The following is a 20,730-nucleotide window of genomic DNA, read 5'->3' on the forward strand; positions in this document are numbered from 1 at the left end:
TAATGAAATAGCCATTTTAGGTTCTGCAATTTTGGTTAATTAGCACACCTCTAAGGTGGTAAAATTGATGGTCTTTTCAGCTTGGTATACTTTAATGCCACCTGAGGCATGCCACTATTATCCCAAAAAGTGCTATCTGCCAAGTATGATGGCTTCATCCACATAATTACCTTAGTGCTGTAAACATTGGGCTATTTTCCAAGTAGATTATGAAGAGATAGTACACATTTTTCTTTGACATCTAATGTTAGAGGTTTCTCTGTCTTATGAACACTTCAGTGATAACAGAATGTGCCATTAACCTCCAAATTACAGTCAATAATACAAATATAATAACCTTAGAACTACCTGGTACAATTACTAATGTCCTAGTCATACTGACTCTACTGGTATTCTAAGGTGATTCAGAATGTATTTTAAATGTCAGGAATAGAATATTATGGGTGACCAAAGATGGCCACAAATCACTTGGTACTCCCATCAGTTCTTAGGGCCTTGTCCCTCTTCAATGCCATTGGACTGGTACCTGTGTACATGATGCTTTGTGAGTTTACAGAGGATCATAGTTAATTGAAATGGACACTCTACACTTGCATGTACTTAATGAGTTTCTTTGGTTAAAACCTGAAGGGAAGCTTAGATTCCAGCATGGAGAGAAAGGTTCAGGGTTCCAAAAATATGAGTAATAATTTAAATGTAAAGTTTTTACTTTATTTGTTATTGTATCATAACTGAAGGATGTCAATGACAAGTCAATATAATTTGACATTTCTCAAAATCCATAGAATGTCTATCACCTGTAGCAACCCTAATGTTACCTATGGACTTTGGGTGTAATGATGGATGCCATCAGTATACCAAACATAACGCTTCAAGGAAAATTGCCCCTAGTGAAGGAGATTGTGTAAGGGTATTAGCAACATATGAGAAATATACTGTCTACTCAATCTTGCTGTTAAACTAGGGCTAAAATAAATTAATGAAAAAACTAAATTAGCAATTAAAATCTATGGATCATTATATCTATCTATTCTTATTTTGGGGTGTGAATATCTATCTATCTATCTATGTATATAGAATTATACACACACATATATGTGTATATATATATATATATATATATGTGTGTGTGTGTGTGTATGTGTGTATATATATATATATATATATGTGTATGTGTATATATATATATATATATATATATATATATATATATATATATATATATGGAGTGAGAGAGAAATGTATGTTTGTTGCCATAAGAGTATTGAGCACCTAATGGCTATTGCTAACAGTGACAATTGATTTTTGTTTTAAATTTAACACTATAGAATTCACAAATATACAAGTGATACATAAAAGGAAAAGAAAATGAAGCACACATTAGTGCTCATGCATGAGCACACACAGATACAGTTACTTGGGGAAAGCATTAATTAGTTAGTGAATAGCTCCATAGATGCCAAGAAACTATAATTCTGTGAAGAAAACAATGATTTTCTCACTTGACAAAAACGTTTAATTACTTCAGTACTTATTTCCCTTGATGATATTTAGGAAAAGTAGGAAGAAAGACAGAGAATGATAAACATGAAATGCATTTGCAAGTGTGTATGCAAAGTGATAGGTTTTTTTAAAAATTATTTTGTTGTTATTTTATTTATTTTAGAGACAGACAGAGAGAGAAAGAGGCAGAGATACAGAGAGAGAATGGGCATGCCAGGGCCTCCAGCCATTGCAAAACTCCAGATACATGCACCCCCTTGTGCATCTGGCTAACGTGGGTCCTGGGGAATCAAGCCTTGAACCGGGATCCTTAGGCTTCACAGGCAAGCTTAACGGCTAAGCCATCTTTCCAGCCAACAAAGTGATAGGTTTTAACTGTAAAGAGAATTGTGGTTCCTGGTCGCCCTGGGGCCACTGCACATCGGATTTCCAGGGGCTTCCAGTCAACTGCTGAGCAGGGTCTTGAGTAGGCTTGAGTGAAACAGAAAGTAACACCCAGGAGACTGTGTCAGAGAACAGCTTGTTTATTTGTGGGGGGAATGGGTTTTTAAGCAGTGGCTGGAAAAGGTACAGGGTATGGATCACAGGGGGATTGGTTGTGTGAAGGCTGATGGCTGATACCTCATTAACATATAGGGACCCTCCCAGTGAGTGGTAAAAGGTCACATAGCCATGGAGAAATTGTAACCTAAGTCTTATCAGGAAGTCCAGGTGCCCCAGGTGAGGGGAGGGAGTGGCCTCACTTCTGTGGTCTCAACATTGGGCACTAGGCCTGTGCAACCTCCTGTGGCCTGGGGCCCTTAGCCAGGCCTGACAGCTCAGGCCTACTTTAGCCTCCAGTGGCCTCAGGCCCACAATTATGCCCAACAGAGAAAAATCTCATGAATCATATTCCTAGTTACTTCCACTAATTTTAACTTGACTAGCTGGAGGTCCATAGCATTGACAGTCCTGACACTTTCATTCTGCACTGTTGCTGCACTGTTTAATTATATATGGTAAACCATGTTCTAAATTCTAGCTCGTTTTATATGTGAATTATCATTTCAAAGCTTATTAATGAAGAATGTGAGATGCAAATATGAGTCATTTTATGAATGTAACTGGAGATAATCATATTAAGTGAATTAAGCTGGTCCCAATGACAAATACACAAATGTGATATATTTTCTCTCAATTGTCGTTACTAAAATTTATATAGGTACATAAAATCATGTATGTATATAGGTAATTAAAGTAAAAGTAAAACTCCAAGAGAACAAAGAAGACTAATGTAAAGGGGTGGTGAAGAAAAGGTAAGAGAATTGGGTAGAGGTACAAATGAGCTCAACATACAATATAGGTTTGTACAAAAAATTTAAAACAATTGAAGTTAGACATCTTAGTATAATCAGAAAAATGGCAACAGCAATTGGTCAAGTATGAAATTTTAAATAAAATTTAAGAAACAACATCTTTGAAAGGCATGGTGTTTAAGTTTAGGCACAAGGCATTATAGCTTCACAAATTACATTACAATACAACAAGATAGTTATGAAATTTGCTAAGAGGTGTTCAAAGAAATTTATTCCCTTTTATCACTGGAATTTCAGTGACCATAAGCCTTTGCCCAGTGCTTATTTTATGCCATGCACATCCTTCCAATCAGTCCATACTTAATATCTCAGTTAATCCTAGGAAGAGCTATTTATAGATTAGGAAAAAAGTCATAAAGAGATTAAACATTTTCATTGTGGTCATATAGCTGCTATATGTTGGAGCTAGAGTGTAAGCACAGGAAATCTGATACTAAAATTCAAAATTTTGGATATTTGGCTCATGGGGACATCATAATGTGAGCAATAGGGAATAAATCTTTCTGTGTTATGTGCACATGTGTGTATATGTGTGAGGATGGGTAGGTTGGTGGGTGTGTGTCCTTGCTTTCTTGTTTGCCTTCTCAGTTTTTAGGCTTGGACTCTTTAATTATCTGTTGTATCAGTGAGAAAACACTTTCTATTGGTTGTGGGCCTCACTGCCCCATGCTGGCCATTCTGTAATGGCTTTATTGGCATCAAAAAAGAAACATTCTCATAATCATTATCTGTAGTCATTTCTACTTTTTCATTCTATTTGTCTCATATTTTCCTAAAAGTATCTTTCCCTGGGGAAATTAATGCATTTATACTCAAATATTTTCTTCCAATGACTCTGTCCAGAATTTTGCACAGAAGAGTTTAAAGCACCATAGCACCTAAACTGTGTTACCTCAGTCAGGTCTCAGAAACTTGTGTGCTGTTTTTCTCTAGCTGCTTTTAGGATTTTCCCTTTGGTGTTAATGTTTAGAGTCTTAATGACAATGTGTCTTGGAGAGGTCTCCTTTGGTCCCGTCTGTTTGAAGTTCTTTTAGCTCCTTGTATCTTGACAGGCCTGTCTTTTAAGAGACTGTGGAAGTTTTCTTCAATTATTGTTGTTAAACAAGTTCTCCATGCCTTTGGTCTGAATTGCTTCTCCTTCTGGTATTCCAATGATCCTGATATGAGGACATTTAAGTGTATCCCACAATTTTTGAACTCTCAAACTGTTTCTTCCATCTTGTCTTCCAGATCAGAGTTTCTATCCTCCACATGGCTTAGTCTATTCTTGAGAGCTTCTAGAGAGTTTTGGACTTTTTCAATTAGGTTTGCATTTGCTACTACTTTTCTATGTATAATTTCCACCCCCCTGTCAAGCTCCCCTTACACATCATTTTCTGATTTTCTTGATGATTCTTAGAATTCATCCTTGCATTTCTTTATGTCTTCATTTAGTATCACCAGCTGATTTTTTTAAATTATTTATTTATTTGAGAGCGATAGACACAGAGAGACAGACAGATAGAGGGAGAGAGAGAGAGAATGGGCGTGCCAGGGCCTCCAGCCTCTGCAAATGAACTCCAGACGCATGCGCCCCCTTGTGCATCTGGCTAAAGTGGGACCTGGGGAACCGAGCCTCGAACCGGGGTCCTTAGGCTTCACAGGCAAGCACTTAACCGCTAGGCCATCTCTCCAGCCCATTACCAGCTGATTTTTGAGGTCCTCTTTTTTTTTTCACTCTCCCTCATTTCTCTTAACTGACTTTGAACTCCTTCCTTTTTTCTGGTTTTTCGAGGTAGGGTGTCACTCTAACCCAAGCTGACCTGGAATTCACTATGGAGTCTCGGGGTGGCCTCGAACTCACAGAAATCCTCCTACTCTGCCTCCCAAGTGCTGGTCCTTCCCTTTTCTTATCTATTAGGTCTAGTCTAGTGATGGCAGCATCCATATGATTATCAGTCCTTTGTTGCTTTTCTGAAAGTTCTACCAGTACCTTGGTCAGGGTGGCATGGCTCATAGCTTCATTTTGGTGTTCTGATTCTAATGACTCTTCTATGTTTTGATTAGAGATGTTCATTGTAGGACTTTGTGATATAACTGGATTTTCTTGCATTTGATTTTTCATGTTATTTCTTTTGTTCTGTGGTCTGTCCATTGCAGTGCATGGGGACGTAGATGGGTGGATCAGCCTGGGCTAAAGCACAATGGATAGCTGAAGCAGCCTGAGGCAGTTGGCAAGCAGCCTGTGCTTGGCTCTCACTTTCCAAAGCTGCCTGAATTCCTGCCTGGCAGGGGCACCAAAGTTGCCTGAGATCTCATGTAGTAATGTGCCAAAGCTTCCTCCATTCATGCTAGGAGGGATACTGAGGCAACAAGCATTGTAGCAGCCCAAAATCTTGTGTGGCTGAACACTGGAACCCAGAAGCAGTCTGAGCTCACCCGCAACAGTACAATGGTTGTCAGGCAGTGCAGTACAGAGGAGGGGATGTCACCTGAGCTAGCACAAGCATGAGACAGAGACAGCCTGAGCTCACTTGGGCAGTTGGAATGGGCCTGGGTTCCCATGTGAATGTGCAGTGGCCACAGCAGTAAGTGAGCAAATAGCTGAGCAGGCTAAGCACAAGCAGGAATTAGCATGGTGGTGCTGTTTGGCAGGCATATGACCAAAGGAGCCTGAGCTCCAATAGGCCAGCAGACATAGCCTGGCCAAGGTCACTTGTGGGCAGGATTAGCAGAGCGATCACCCCTGTGCACAGAGGCAAGTGGAACTATGTTGGCCTGGGACCCTTTTCCTACAGTAAGTGCAGGGGTTTCCTGAACCTTGGACTATGGGTATGGCAGCTGCTTGGGAATCAGCGATTCCCTGTTTTTATCCCTCTGTGCCCTCCCACTGGTAATCTATTAGAGATTGCTCTCCCCTAAAAGACCCAGTGAACTCTTAATGCCTTGCCTTTCTTTCCTGGGATTGTGAGGTACATTTAGGCGGTTGCTATCTTGGCCAGAAGTCTTCCATCTCTTGTATTGTATCATTTTTAATATAAATATTGTTATCATTATCCTTATGCTTTATCTCCTTCATGCTTACACCAGCAGAAATCCTGTTTTAATCTGTATCTGGAAATAGGCCTTTTCTTTTATTCCCTACTCCAGTCTGTATAAGGCACAATTCTCAACAGAGCCATTACACTAGTACATGGAACATAGGTTTGACCTCTGTGGGCTGTTATCCACACTTGACTTCCTTTGTTACTAACATTCCACTCCTAATTAATTCATGGAAGTTGGTCTGCATGCCCATGACTTTTGTACTTCATCCATTGGATTCCCTAGTCTCCAAGCTAAATGATCATGTATGGCACTTCTTACTGAAAACCCCATATTACAGCTGTTCTGCATTGTTTACATTGTTTCTTCAGGATACTCTATGTTTCCTTCTGAATTTCTGGTAGATTACTTTTTCACTTATTTACTCACATATAGTGTCTGCATATGTTTGCATGTGGGTTTTCATATGTGTATGTATATAGAAACCAGAGTTAGAATTCTGGTGTCTTCTTCAATCACTTTCTGCTTTTTTTTTTTTTTTTTTTTTTTTTTTTTGTAGTCAGTGATTATAGTCAAGTTGGTACCATTGTTACACTCCTCCCTATCCTTCCCCCTCCACAGGGTCCCTCCTTGCTGGGGTATATGGGTCCTGCATTATGGGATTCCCCTTTACTTTTGGGTAAGAGGAAATGTCTCTGTGTGTCATGACCCAACATGTGGCTCTGATATTCTTTTTGCCCCCTCTTCCACAAACTTCCCTGAGCCATGTTGGGCTCATATTAGGTCTGCTTCAATGTTGAGGTCTTGGGAGCCTCTGTGTCTCTGGATATCTGGTTTCGTAGGGGTTAATTGTTGTCTGTGTCTATCTCCATCACCATTGCACTGGCTCCCAGTTTGCCAAGAAAACAGCATTGTTGCATATTTCCCCAGTTATTCTTAGTCTCAGCTGGGGCCCTTTTGTGGTATATTGTGGTAGTTCTCTCCTTAGGATATGTATCTATCTGAAAAAGAGAAGCAGATTCTACAATGGAGAGTAACGTTAGCACCAAGCAAATGTGATAACCAATATTTTTTAGAGAGAGTTTAATTGAGAGTGGGCTCATTATTGGATATGGTTCTGACTTGCTTCCCAGCTCCAGCTATGGATTCCATTCCACTGAGCAGATCAGTTAGCGAAATCAAGAGCAGTTGGTTTCCTAAATGGCTGTGTGCCACTATTGCACTTGTGTGAGTATCACATCAGGTTATTTGCTGCTAACTAGTTTAGAGCATGTGTTGCTTGAATTGATATTGGTCATTTTTTCCCAGTCACTCATGTAACACCTTCCAGCACTAGATGCACTAACTGCCTGGGAACTGACTCTTTTCCAGCTTCCAGCCATATCACTCCAGAGTATGTGCTGACAGCACATAGTGTCTTCAGCAGTAGGGTCTTACCACTAGCCTATGGTGGGTCATTAAGCACTCTGAAAGAAATCTGTCCTTCTTTTGGGGAAATCTTGTAGGTCTCTCTTATCAAAATGATATCCACCTGCTGGTACTGGGAGTTACAGGTCTGCACCCACAAAGAGAAGGAAGAAAAGGATAAGTGATATTAAAGAGATAGAGAAATGAGAAAGGAAAGTGTGTGTGTGTGTGTGTGTGTGTGTGTGTGTGTGTGTGTGTGTGTATGAGAGAGAGAGAGAGAGAGAGAGAGAGAGAGAGAGAGAGAGAGAGAGAGAAACCGAAACAGGAGATAATTGTCCGTTTTCATCATACCCTCTCCAGGGCCTTGTGAATCTGGTGCTGCTTCTAAGGGCCTGGTGAAGATTCAACCAGTTGGTCTGTATTTTAGGATGTAGAGTTTTATATTAGCACTGCTGTTTGGGTCCAGTTTTGTGTCCCCCACCCTTTCCCTCCCCCTTTCCCTCTCCATGCTCCCTGCATTCCAGTCCTTGAGATGCTTTCTAGGTATGTTGGCTACTTGGTTAGATTCAGGTCAGGAGCTGTAGATGAGAGAGACTATGTGGCAATTATCTTTCTGTGATTGAGTGAGTTCATTGAGAATGATCTGTTCCAGGTTTGACTATTTTTCTTCAAATTTCATTGTGTCAATTTTCCTTACTGCTGTGTAGAATTCCATCATGTAGATCTGCCACATCTTAACTATCCATTCATCTAATGATGGACATGTGGGTTGATTCCAGCTCTTGGCTCTTACAAATTGAGCAGCTATACACATGGTTGAGCAAATCTCTCTGAACTGAGATGTGGAGCTTTTAGGGTACAAGCTCAGTAAGAGAATAACTAGGTCTGTTTGTAACTCTATAGTCAGCTTATTTAGGAGTCTCAATATTGCTATTTCATTTGTTTACTTTTAAGCTCTAAAAATTTTTGGTTTTTACTCCATTGGATTCTTACATTAAAAGACCCATTATCCATGACATAAAGCTCCTAATAAAGAAAAACTCTTTTCCCCGAGCTGGTTCTGTTTTTATTAATTAAACACTACATTTTTCAAAAGGTTATACTTTTATATCTCCTCTCTTCCACCCCATTCCATATAAAGTTCATCATTAGGCAGGTTATTGGCATTCACTGTCAGGTCTTCAAAGCTTCAGTCAATCTCTGGGGGTGGTGAGTATGTACTGTACCTCAAACTAACCTAAACCACCCCATGCCTCTTACAGTCTTTCTGACTCTTCTTCCATAATGTTCTCTGAGCCTTGGTGGTCTTGTTAGAAATATGAATTTTTTTTAACAGATCTCTTATTAAGCCTGTGATTGACATTGAACTTCTGATCATCTTGCCTCCACAACTCCACTGCTTGGATTATATGCATCTGTCATGACATCCAGAAAAGATTGAGACTTCATTGTATAGGAAATGATTGGACATATGTCATATCCATTTGAGATCTCAATAACACTCCCATTTATTGGACATATTAAAGTTCATTTTTGAGCTAATTAATGCTTTGACCAAAAAAATAAGTTCTCTATAGAACATAGCTACTTGATCCATCTGTAAGTTTATAACTTGAATTACGTTAAATTTAAATGACATTATAGTTTTAGCAGTTTTGTAAAATGTAGTATACTAAGCTTAAGAAAACAATGACAATTTTTAAATTTTTTTTGTTCAGTTTTTATTTATTTATTTATTTGAGAGTGACAGGCACAGAGAGAAAGACAGATAGAGGCAGAGAGAGAGAATGGGCGCACCAGGGCTTCCAGCCACTGCAAACAAACTCCAGACGCGTGTGCCCCCTTGTGCATCTGGCTAATGTGGGTCTTGGGGAATCGAGCCTCGAACTGGGGTCCTTAGGCTTCACAGGCAAGCACTTAACCGCTAAGCCATCTCTCCAGCCCAACAATGACAATTTTTAAAGGGTAATTTAAATGGCCCATCCCATGATTCCTTAAGGGAAGCACTTGTAGGAGCACCCAAAATTCTGTATAGCAAAGTTACATGAAACCTCTACTCTGAATGTTCAATGAATTTTAATTAATTCTTTTAATGAAACTAAGGTTTGATTTACTGACTAAAGCACATTGGAAGAATTGAATGGGCTTTGGAAAAGCATTTCTTATCATCCAGCTACCTTTGTGGATTTACCAGATTCTATTCAAATTTTCAGTTGGTATTTTCAATTATCATTTAATTTTATACTACTTTTCTATGTGGCTCTCTCATTTAAGCAGTAGCCATTGTTCTACTCTAGCCAAACACTTTGAGCTCAATTGTGTCAATATTTTGTAGCTGTCAAATTGTCATCATCTTTTGAGATTGAAGAGAAAATTATTCTCTGTGTACTTCCTCTTTAATTCTTGTTTCCTACTTTTTAAAAGATAAACTTCATATTTTACTGGATAGAATAGGGTAACCAAAACAAGGAAAGTCTGAGTGAATGACTCATAGTGAAGACATATTTGAAGAATGTGAAAGTGGTTCCTAGTTTAAAAAAAAGAAAATTGTAGGGCACTTGAGCTCGTATATTATCCTGAAGAATGTCATGCTATTTGGTCTGTTTTATTATAAAGCAGAAGTTTTATGCAATGTTTCAGAGGACAGGATGAAGAACAATTTGTAAAGGATTCAAGCATGTGGACTTAGTATAATTATGAATGAAATGAATAAAATATGAAATATTCACTATGTTAAGAATTTACTTTAGCAAACTTCTACCTACTTCCAAAAGGTACTGTAGTAGGATACAAGGAACTAAGGCATAAAGATTAGTTTAGAACAGACTTGAGTAAATTCCGACCTTGGTCTCTGTTATTAGCTCTCAACTTCTGAAATTCTCTATTTTATCTTTGGACTCTGGCCATCCAGAATCTCATTATTTCCTGCAGGCTAGGCAATTACCACCTACTACTAAAGCTCCTTTTGCTAACCCCCATGGTCTCTAAGAACATTTATCTCTACTTTGCTACACTAACCCAAAGCAGATGCACATGAATGGCTTAACTTTCTTTTGTCCTTATAAGATTAAGCCATTTTAATGTAATAGCAATCTACTAAAGGCTCAAGGATAATAAATGGATTATTCAAATAATTAAAAAGAGCTATCAGGTTTGTCAGAAATAAAATTCTACAGACCTGAAACATCTTGTGTGGTTCTTTACAGCAAGGCTTCCCATGCCTAAATGTTCGCTATAAATCATGTGAAGATCTTATTAAAAATGAAAGCTCCTGCTGTAGTTTGAGGTAGACTTGATCTCCCATGTGATACCACTGCTCCTGAAGTCTCTCTGTTAACAACTCTCTGAGCAGTGAGTTTTCCCATGAGCCTTTCTAACAAGCAAAAGGGCTTCCTCTCTGCCTGTCAGTCTTCCTGTGTCAAATTCAAATTCACCTCAGGGTGCCCTTAAGCACATGGGATCTGTTCAGAATCCAGTTCTGAGTAAATGAGGCTCTCAGAAAAAAGAAATTTTCTTTACATTCAACATACGGCCAAATTTTCAGGCCACCTTTCTTATCTCAAAAGTGTTTGACTTGATGAAGCTCATATTTTTTTTTCATATTTTTTTTATGCTTCTATTTTTAAACTTGATCAAGAGGTCAAAAGAGGAAATCATTCAATATCAGTACCAAAACAAAAATAAGAAACCAAAACAATTAAATAAGAAGGAAACAAATCAATAGTTTCTATTTCAAATGATTTCTAAACGAGAAAATGGGAAGCTGTCATTCCAAAAGCAAGGCCAGTATCTATTCAAGACATCCTCAGTGTCTACTGCAGATACCTTAATCAATCACTCATTTGGTTCTTTCAGAGGTAAAAACCTGCACAGATTCCCTGAAGTGCTTTGAAAGTGTTCAAAACTAAAACAAACCAGCACCAAGCACACACCTCTCTAGAAAGATAAATATTCTCTTCTTTTAGTTTACAGGCACTGCACAGTCTAAATCCATGCTAGAAAAAGTATTTTTGTGGAAATATGTATGATATGGAAAGAACACTACCATAATATATTCAGTCTTTAAATTAGTGTATAAAGATGTATCTCTTTGAAGACCACAATTCTCATCCTCTTCCATTTTCAATTATAGTCCCTGACATATTTGTAAGATTGAATCTTTCTTTCTTTGTCCTTCCTGGTATTGAGAAATATTCTTCTGCATAGGGGCGTTCAATGTTTATTTCATACTATATAGAAATTAGTTTATAAATATTTCTGATTCCATGATATACTGAGATGTTGATGTTTTTATCTTTTGTTTTTCTCTCATTACTTAGTATAAATGAGGAAAGAGTTAAACATCAGTAGAAACCATAAACAGCTGAATTTATGGTGGCCCAGAAGACCCAGATAAAAATACTAGAAATTATATCCTGATATCCACTAGAAGATAAGAAAGGTAGAATTACAGTTATGCAAAAAATATGAAAACCTTTAATCATTTTTATTTTTGACTTGCCTCTGGAAAGAAAATATTTATAACCCCTGATTTAGGAAATATTAGGAAGTATTGACATGATTCAGAAATCAATATATATTTTGATTGTAAAATGACTTTAGAAAGCCAAATTTTATTTATAAATAATTCTAGGATGGAAGTATGCTCAATGTACAACATATACTTGTATGAAAATGTCCTTGTGTAGCACAGTACAAGGTACCATGATTATAAATGATTTAAATTTAGGTTGTGACACAAAAATTGCTTTAAAACATCTAACATTCCAGGGACACAGGAAAAGCTACCATAATCACAGGACTATTTGCTCTTGTTTCCTGCTCATGTAGGAATAGATAAGAGGGGAAGTGAAAGAACTGTGCAGAAGACACATTTCCTGAGCAGCCAAAGGACCAAAATTTGACTCCCCAGGACACATGTAAGCCAGAGGAACAAAGTGGCAGATGTATCTGGAGTTTGTTTGCAGTGGCTGAAAGCCCTGGCATGCCCATTTTCTCTCTATCTGCCTCTTTGTCTCTCTCTCAAATAAAAAAAGAATAAAATTTGAAGCTATATTTCATATGACAGAAGCATATTAGCATGAAATAAAACAAAATATGTCTATGCTCACAAAGAGGAAAATGAAATAACATATATGATAATATAAAATTATTTGTATCATAAACTATACTAATCATTAAATGATATTAAAAAATCAAATATTTAAAAAATCAGAAAAATTAAGAAAAAACAAACAGATATTAAAATTAACCAGAATTTTTTTTTAAAAATAGAGTCTTTAATTAGAGTCTTTAGGGGCTAAAGCAAGAGGATTACATGAGTTTGATGACAGCTAAGGATACACAATACACAGAAAATAATTTTAAATATTAAATATATATGTATATATAAATATATATGTGTGCACATATATACATATGATAGTCAAATAATATTTATAATTAGCAAATTTTCTGAAAAAAATTACAGAAAGTTAATGAAACAAAACTTAACAAAAACTATAGCTACATAGAATATAAAATAAGAAGATTCTATACATACATATTATATACATGTATGTGTGTGTATATGCTTATGTGTGTGTATATGTATGTATGTATGTATATATATATATATATATATATATATATATATATATATATATATATTCAGAACAAAATGGGAGAAAGCAACTACCAAAAATTACTTAACATTTTCATACATTAGATAAATACTTCAATAAAAAAATAAATAAGTGTAAAGAAATATAGCATACTTGGGGAGCAGCTCAGTAGACAGAGTGCTTGAATTGTATGCACAAAGCCCTAATTAGATTCCCAACACCACATTAAATCAGACATGATGATGGATGGTTGTAATTCCAGCTCTTAGGAGGTAGAGACAAAAATAAAATAAGTTCAAGGTCATCTACAGCTATGTAACAAGTTCAAGGTCATTGAAGTCTACATAAGACATTTCAAAAGAGAGAGAGAGATAGAAGAGAACTACTACTGATAAATAAAATTAGACTTAACAGCATCAGGACTCTCTCTAATAGCCTTCAGTTTAACAATTTGGTAAACTCAGTAGATTCCAAAAACAAATAAGAAAAACTTGATTTCATGGGCATTATAATCTCAATTTAAGTGGTACCAAATATTCAAATAAAATAATTTAAATTCTATGTCATAGGAAATTTAATAGAAGAAACACCTTCTTGTAATTTTCTGGAAGACATTAAATCATTGACACAGACAATGTTTGCATCAATGCATGTTAACATTTCAGAGATGACAATTGAAGCAGAGAAAATAAAAGGAAAGACAAGGAAACACAACAAATATAATACAGTATATATGAGCAAATACAAATTGAAACTAAAAGGGTTTATGCCCTTTTGATTCTGTTTTTTTTTCTTAGAACAAGTACCTGTTCATGTTTTATCTTGAAAACATGAATACAATGGGTTGTTATCTGTCTAGCCACATAAAATATAGATTTTTTTTAATAACTTTTCAATCTCTTAGGGTCTTGTCCTTGGTACACATTGTGTGGATTAATGGTTATTCAACACTAACATTGTTTTCTCTTCTGCTTTTGTGCAGAGGTGTACTGGGTTGGTAGAAAATGAAGTTTATAATTGCATTTCTTCAGCAATTCTGATAATAAGAATAGGACTCCAAACCAGGTTTGGTGGCGCACGCCTTTAATCCCAGCACTTGGGAGGCAGAGGTAGGAGGATTGCCATGAGTTCAAGGCCACCCTGAGATGACAGAGTTAATTCCAGGTCAGCCTGGACCAGAGTGAGACCCTACCTTGAAAAACAAAAATAAATAAATAAATAAAATAAAGAATAGGACTCCAGAAATTTCTGGACTGAAGGAACAGAATAAATCTCTGTGGCAAGAAACCCACCTCACCACTAACGACAGACACATCCTCAGGGTAAAGGGGTGGAAGACAATATTCCAAGCAAATGGGAATAAGAAACAAGCAGGTATAGCTATATTAATATCAGATAAAACAGACTTCAAACCAAAAATAATCAAAAAGACAAAGATTGCCACTTCCTACTTATCAAGGGAACAATCCATCAAGAGGATATTACAATCATAAATTTGTATGCACCAAACACAGGGGCACCACAGTTCATAAAACAAAACCTACTTGACAATAAAACAGAAATAACTGCCAACACCATCATAGCTGGGGACTTCAATACACCATTATCAGTAATAGATAGATCATCCAAACAGAAACTCAACAGGGAAGTAAGAGAGCTCAACAAAACTATAGAGCACTTAGACCTAACAGACATCTACAGACCTTTCCATCCCAAAACCACAGACTACACATTCTTCTCAGCAGCCCATGGAACATTTTCTAAAATAGACCATGTACTGGGTCATGAAGACTGCCTCCACATATTTAGGAAAATTGACATAATTCCCTGCATGATTTCAGATCACAAAGCTATATTGCTAGAAATCAACAACAAAGACCCACCAAGAATCCCAATGGCACCTGGAAACTGAACAGCACACTTTTAAACAATAAATGAATAGTGGATGAAATAAAAAAGGAAATTTCAAAATTCCTGGAATTGAACAACAATGAGAACACATCATACCAAAAGTTATGGGACACAATAAAGGTGGTCCTCAAGGGAAAATTCATAGCACTCAATGCCTTCATAAAAAAAGACAGAAAGATCACAAATCAATAACCTAACCATCCACCTAAAGGCACTGGACAAACAAGAAAAATCCAACCAAAAGAGCTCCAGAAGGAAGGAAATAATTAAGACCAGAGCAGAAATTAATGAATTGGAAACCAAGGAAACAATTAAGACAATTGACAAAACAAAGAGCTGGTTCTTTGAAAAATAAACAAGATTGACAAACCCCTGGCCAATTTGATCAAGCTAAAAAAGGAGAGGCTTCAAATGAACAAAATTCAAAATGAAAAAGGAGAGATCATAACAGACATAAGTGAAATTGGGAGAATCATCAGGACTTATTTCAAAAACCTCTACTCCACAAAACTGGAAAATGTGGACAAGATGGATAAATTCCTGGACACATACCATCTATCAAAGCTAAACTCAGAGCAGATTAATCACCTCAATGAACCCATCACACTCATGGAGATTGAAAGAGTAATAACAAAAACCTCCCCAAAAAGAAGAGTCTAGGACCAGATGGCTTCTCAGCTGAATTCTATCAAACCTTCATGGAAGAACTCAAACCAATCTTCCTCAAACTGTGCCACACAATTGAAGAACAGGGAAAACTACCCAACTCCTTTTATGAAGCTAGTATCACCCTAATTCCAAAACCAGGCAGAGATGCCACAAGAAAAGAAAACTACCGGCTTATTTCCCTGATGAACTTAGATGCAAAGATCCTGAACAAAATCCTAACAAACTGAATCCAACAACACATCAAAAGCATTATCCACCTTGACCAAGTGGGACTCATCCCAGGAACACAAGGGTGGTTCAACATATGGAAATCTGTCAATGTAATACACCACATAAACAAGGTTAAACATAAAAACAACACAATCATTTCAATAGATGCAGAAAAGGCTTTTGACAAGATACAACATCATTCATGATCAAAATTGAAATGAAATATTTTCATTATGAAAATTTTTTTAAAAATCAGCATCCCTTTTAACTCTGTTCTTCTCCAGTAGTGATCTGATGAACTAACCCTTTCAAACTGATGTGTTACTTTTTTTTTTGTTCATTTTTATTATTTATTTATTTATTTGAGAGTGACAGAGAGAGAGAGAGAAAGACAGAGAGAGAGAGATTGAGAACGGGTGCGCCAGGGCTGCCAGCCACTGCAAACAAACTCCAGATGCATGCGCCCCCCTGTGCATCTGGCTAATGTGGGTCCTGGGGAACCAAGCCTCGAACCAGAGTCCTTAGGCTTCACAGGCAAGCGCTTAACCACTAAGCCATCTCTCCAGCCCTGATGTGTTACTTTTAATAACAGCAATATGGTTAATATGGGCTAAACATCCAGTAAAGATCATCAGACAGGAAAATATGAGAAGATAGGAATAGAAATATTGTCTAAAAATCTTTACTTAACTATAAAGTCTTCTCTCTTTGCCTCCTTTTCTTTTATCTTTTCTTCTCTTCTCTTCTCCTCTCCTCTTCTTTCCTCTCTCTTCTCTCTATCTCTATTTTGAAAGACTTGAATTGTTAAATAGCCTAAATTTAGTTCCTTTCTTTCATGTATAGTTATGTATAGTATGAATGCATGTATACATATGGGCACACATGTATACGTAAGCATTCGCACATGTATGTTGATGGTAGAATTCTTTATTACTGTCCACCATTTTTTTAAAAAAAAATTGTTCATTTTTTATTTATTTATTTGAGAGCAACAGACACAGAGAGAAAGGCAGGTAGAGAGAGAGAGTAGATGCACCAGGGCCTTCAGCCACTGCAAATGAACTCCAGACATGTGTGCCTTCTTGTGCGTCTGGCTAACATGGGTCCTGGGGAATTGAGCCTCAAACCGGGGTCCTTAGGCATCACTGGCAAGCACTTAACCACTAAGCCATCTCTCCAGCCCCCACCATTTTTTTAAGATTTTTTTTCTTACTGAACCTGGAGCTCACATATTCATGTAGACTAACTAAACAAATCAGTCCCATGGATCCTCATTTCTCTACCTCCAGTACTGGGCTTATAAACATGTACCACCTTTCCCAATTTTTATGTGGATAATAAGTATCTGAACTCTGGTTTGCTTAATGTGCAAGCATTTTATCCAAGGAGATATCTCCTCAGCCTCAACTTCAGTTCTTTTTGTTTGAATTAGAACAACACATTTACTGGAACTCTTAGATAGATATAGTGCAATTAAATGCAGTATTGGTAATTATCTAATAAATATAGTACAATAAAAATTATGTAAATAGTGAAAGGACAGTTGAGAAAAATGAAAAAGGAAGCTTGAGGAGAGTTGCTTTCTTAGCAAAAGCCATCTTATCCCTTCTTCACTCTGTCTGATGTCCTGTTTACCTGATTGTCTTTTACATTTGTTGCCCCTATTAACTCCTGGGAAGAGGGTGTTAATCATTTAAATGAGTGTTTTTCCACCTTAGTGACTTTCTCTGAAAAGAGGGACATATTATGATTTCTTTAACTGGTGGTGAGGTGTCTACTATTTTTCAAAAGGATAGAGTTTTGTTCTCAGTGATTTAAGCTTGAACTAAATTCATGTCTTAGCCAACATTTGCCTCCTGGGGTCACTTAATATCTATAAATCACATAGTTAAGGAAGCACTGATAACAAAGAGACAAAATTAGAGAAAAATGGAGAATATGTGCTTAAATAATCATAATAAGTTTGTATGAAGATGGAAGAGTGATGAACTGATCAATTAGAAGAACGTAAGCAAGGAACATGTTAAGCTGATGAATGTAAGCACAGGAATGGAAATCTAAATACCCTGCAATTTACATTAATTTCTCTGGGACATTTTCCTAACCAGAGCCAGCATGCTAATGTTTTGAGGTGCCAGGGTATCTGGTTACCAAGGATGAGCCTTCCCTGAAGCTCTTTCAGGAGCTAGAGTCACTATAGCCATGAGACCTTAATTTTTTTTTTTTCAGCAGCAGGTTGAGAATTTTTCAAAATTCAGTAACACAGACCCTGGGGTAGATCATAATTCTGCTCTGGTCATAGAAATTTTTTTATTCTTTATCCTCAGTCTACATTGAGCCTACCAAATTTAAGTTAAAGAGAGAGTGGTGAGATGAAATGTCAGTGTTACTGAAAGAGAAGAAGGGCACAAAAGGGTGGGAGAGAAGAGGAGAATGGATAGAAGAAAGGAGGACAGGGGAATGAAAGGGTGGGGAGAAGAAAGGTAACGAATGGAAAGAAAATGGAAGAGGAAAGGAGGGAAGGAATTAAAAGAAAGTATGGTAACTTGAAGGTAATATGGCCCCTATAGCCTCATATGTTTGTGATTAAGCCTCATACTTGCTCCCCAGCTGCTGGAGCCTTTGGGATGTGCCTCTAGGCTGGAGAAGTTGTGTCAGTATGGGTGGGCTCTGAAGTAATATATCTCAGCAGCAATACAATATTTAAGAATAGTTACTTCATGTTAATGTGGAGTTCTATCCCAGGCTTCCTGCTTAGGCTCCTGCTATGCTTGTTTTACAATGATTAAACTTCTTCCGACATCCATAAAACAAAAGAAGTCCTTTACATCCATAAGGTGTTTTTGGTAGGGTGTTTTGTGCCAGCAGAGAGAGAGCAAATGCTATCAAAATTTGGTACCAAGAAGTGGGGATATTACTGTTTTTGAGGAGTATAGAAATATTTGGAAATTTGAGCTACAGAAGATTTGTAAATTTTTGAGCATGGCATAATGGGTCTTTCTGACAAGAGTTTGAAGTAGCAAATTGCACAGGGAATGTGGAATGTGGAGATTCAGCTTATGACATTTCAGAGGGTAAAGAAAGGGCTTCTCAGGACGGAGATAGAAACAACTCATTCAGTGTTCTGGCAGACAGCATTTTTCCTCTGACCATGTCCTGAGAACTTGAGCATTGAGCAAAGTAAAATTAAAATTCAGTGAACATGTGTGGTTCATGAAGGAAAACACAAAGCAGAAAGGCATGAAGCATACAAAGTAGTACAAAAGAAAATGAGTCTTCAGACATTTGGCCACAATTGTTTAAGAGGTTAGAACCATTGATGATAGGCCAGGAGAATGCTGATTTATTTGGAGGGGAGGGACTTGCAGCAAGAATGTTAAAGGAGTTCTCTGCTCCTCAAAGTTGGGCTTTATCCCTTCTATATTACAAAAAAATTGGAAGTGTTACTCACCTTATATTTTTTTTTGTAGTATGACAAATGTGACAAATATAGAGTCGTTGAGTATAACCTTGGTTCCAGGAGCTTAGTTTGAAAGTGTGAGGCAGATTTTAGGTCCCTGAAGGGAGGTGTTGAGAGGTCATTGTGGAAAGCTGAACCAGAGGTTATGATGGAGGTCAAGGGATTTTGGACATGCCAGGACTATGGGATGTCTGCCAATAAAAGCTGATGCCTAAGGTAGACTTTGCCCAGGAAGCAAGGAGCAGACCTTGGATTGAAGAATATGTTTTATTTGACAGATGACAGAGGATACTGGGTTATCAAGTATTCACCAATTCAATAAGAAAAAGATATTTGCTGGCTCACTTCAAAATATGCCACTGCTCCAAGTCCAGTAGAAAATGCAGATGAAGCAGCAATACAAGTATCACTCCCAATTCTTGCCTGACAACTGCCTCCATGAAAGTAGCAACAAGCATGTACGTGAACTGATAGGCATCATAACAGACGTGCAGAGTCAATAGATAACTCACCACTGAAAACAAACTGCTAGCACATCAAGGCACAGAGATTGTTGAGAAAGAGAAGGCAGGAAGATTGTAAGAGCCACAGGGTGGATATGAATATACTGAGGCACAGCTCCCTGTAAAGTAACAGTGCCCTAATTACCACACAAAGACCCTACTGAGGGGATTCCTCAGGCAAATATAGATAGATAGATATCTCTATCTATCTATTGTGTTAAAAAATAAAAATGGAAAAAGTATAATACTTACAGAAAAATAAACCTTTAGGGCTTGAAGGTTCTGTTTTCTTTAATCCTTTCCAAAAAAGAAAGGAAGGAAGGAAGAAGAAAAGAAGGAAAGAAAGAAATTTGTCCTACAAAATGGACATATAATTACTTAAAATAAGGGTAACTTGTTATCCTCAGAAAATAGAGAATATCACATGATTAATATTTTGGCTTTGTTATAATCTCTTGCTTCATAGAGACACAAAGATTCCCTAGAAAAATTGTAATAATACCAAATGAATGTAAAATACTTAGGACATCTGTTGTCAGCTATAGGCCAGAAAATTTTACAATTTTAAAATATGGTTATTTTGAAAATGTCCAACTGTACAAGCAATCAAACAATTAAAAGCCTGAAGCAAATTCTGGGAATAGGGTATTGTAGTCAGGAGATTCCAACTTTTGCAAACTGCACAATTCCTCTAATGGAGCAATTGCAGGATAATCACTCTTTAGATCCCCAGCTTTTGCTTTAGAATCTGAGAAGGATTTTCAATAAGTGTATGTGGCTATAGCATTGCTCCCAGCTTTAGAGATTACACATTTTGAAAATAATATGATTATCCTGACAGTGATAAGTACAAATTTGGTAAGGTATACACATGGTCATTTACTGAGAGAAAATAGGTAGCCTAATTAAAGTTTCATTTTTTGGAAGATTCATCATCAGATCTCAATGGTTCTGTTTCTGTCTGGAGTAATTTTGTATTCACAAGAGTGGATATCAGTTTCTAGAACTATAATTCTCCATCTGTATTAAAATGAACATATATGAGGACTATAACAATCAAAAGAGGAATATTTATGATGATGGTG

Source organism: Jaculus jaculus, chromosome 1 (genome assembly GCF_020740685.1).
Source record: "Jaculus jaculus isolate mJacJac1 chromosome 1, mJacJac1.mat.Y.cur, whole genome shotgun sequence".
Taxonomy (NCBI): Eukaryota; Metazoa; Chordata; class Mammalia; order Rodentia; family Dipodidae; genus Jaculus; species Jaculus jaculus.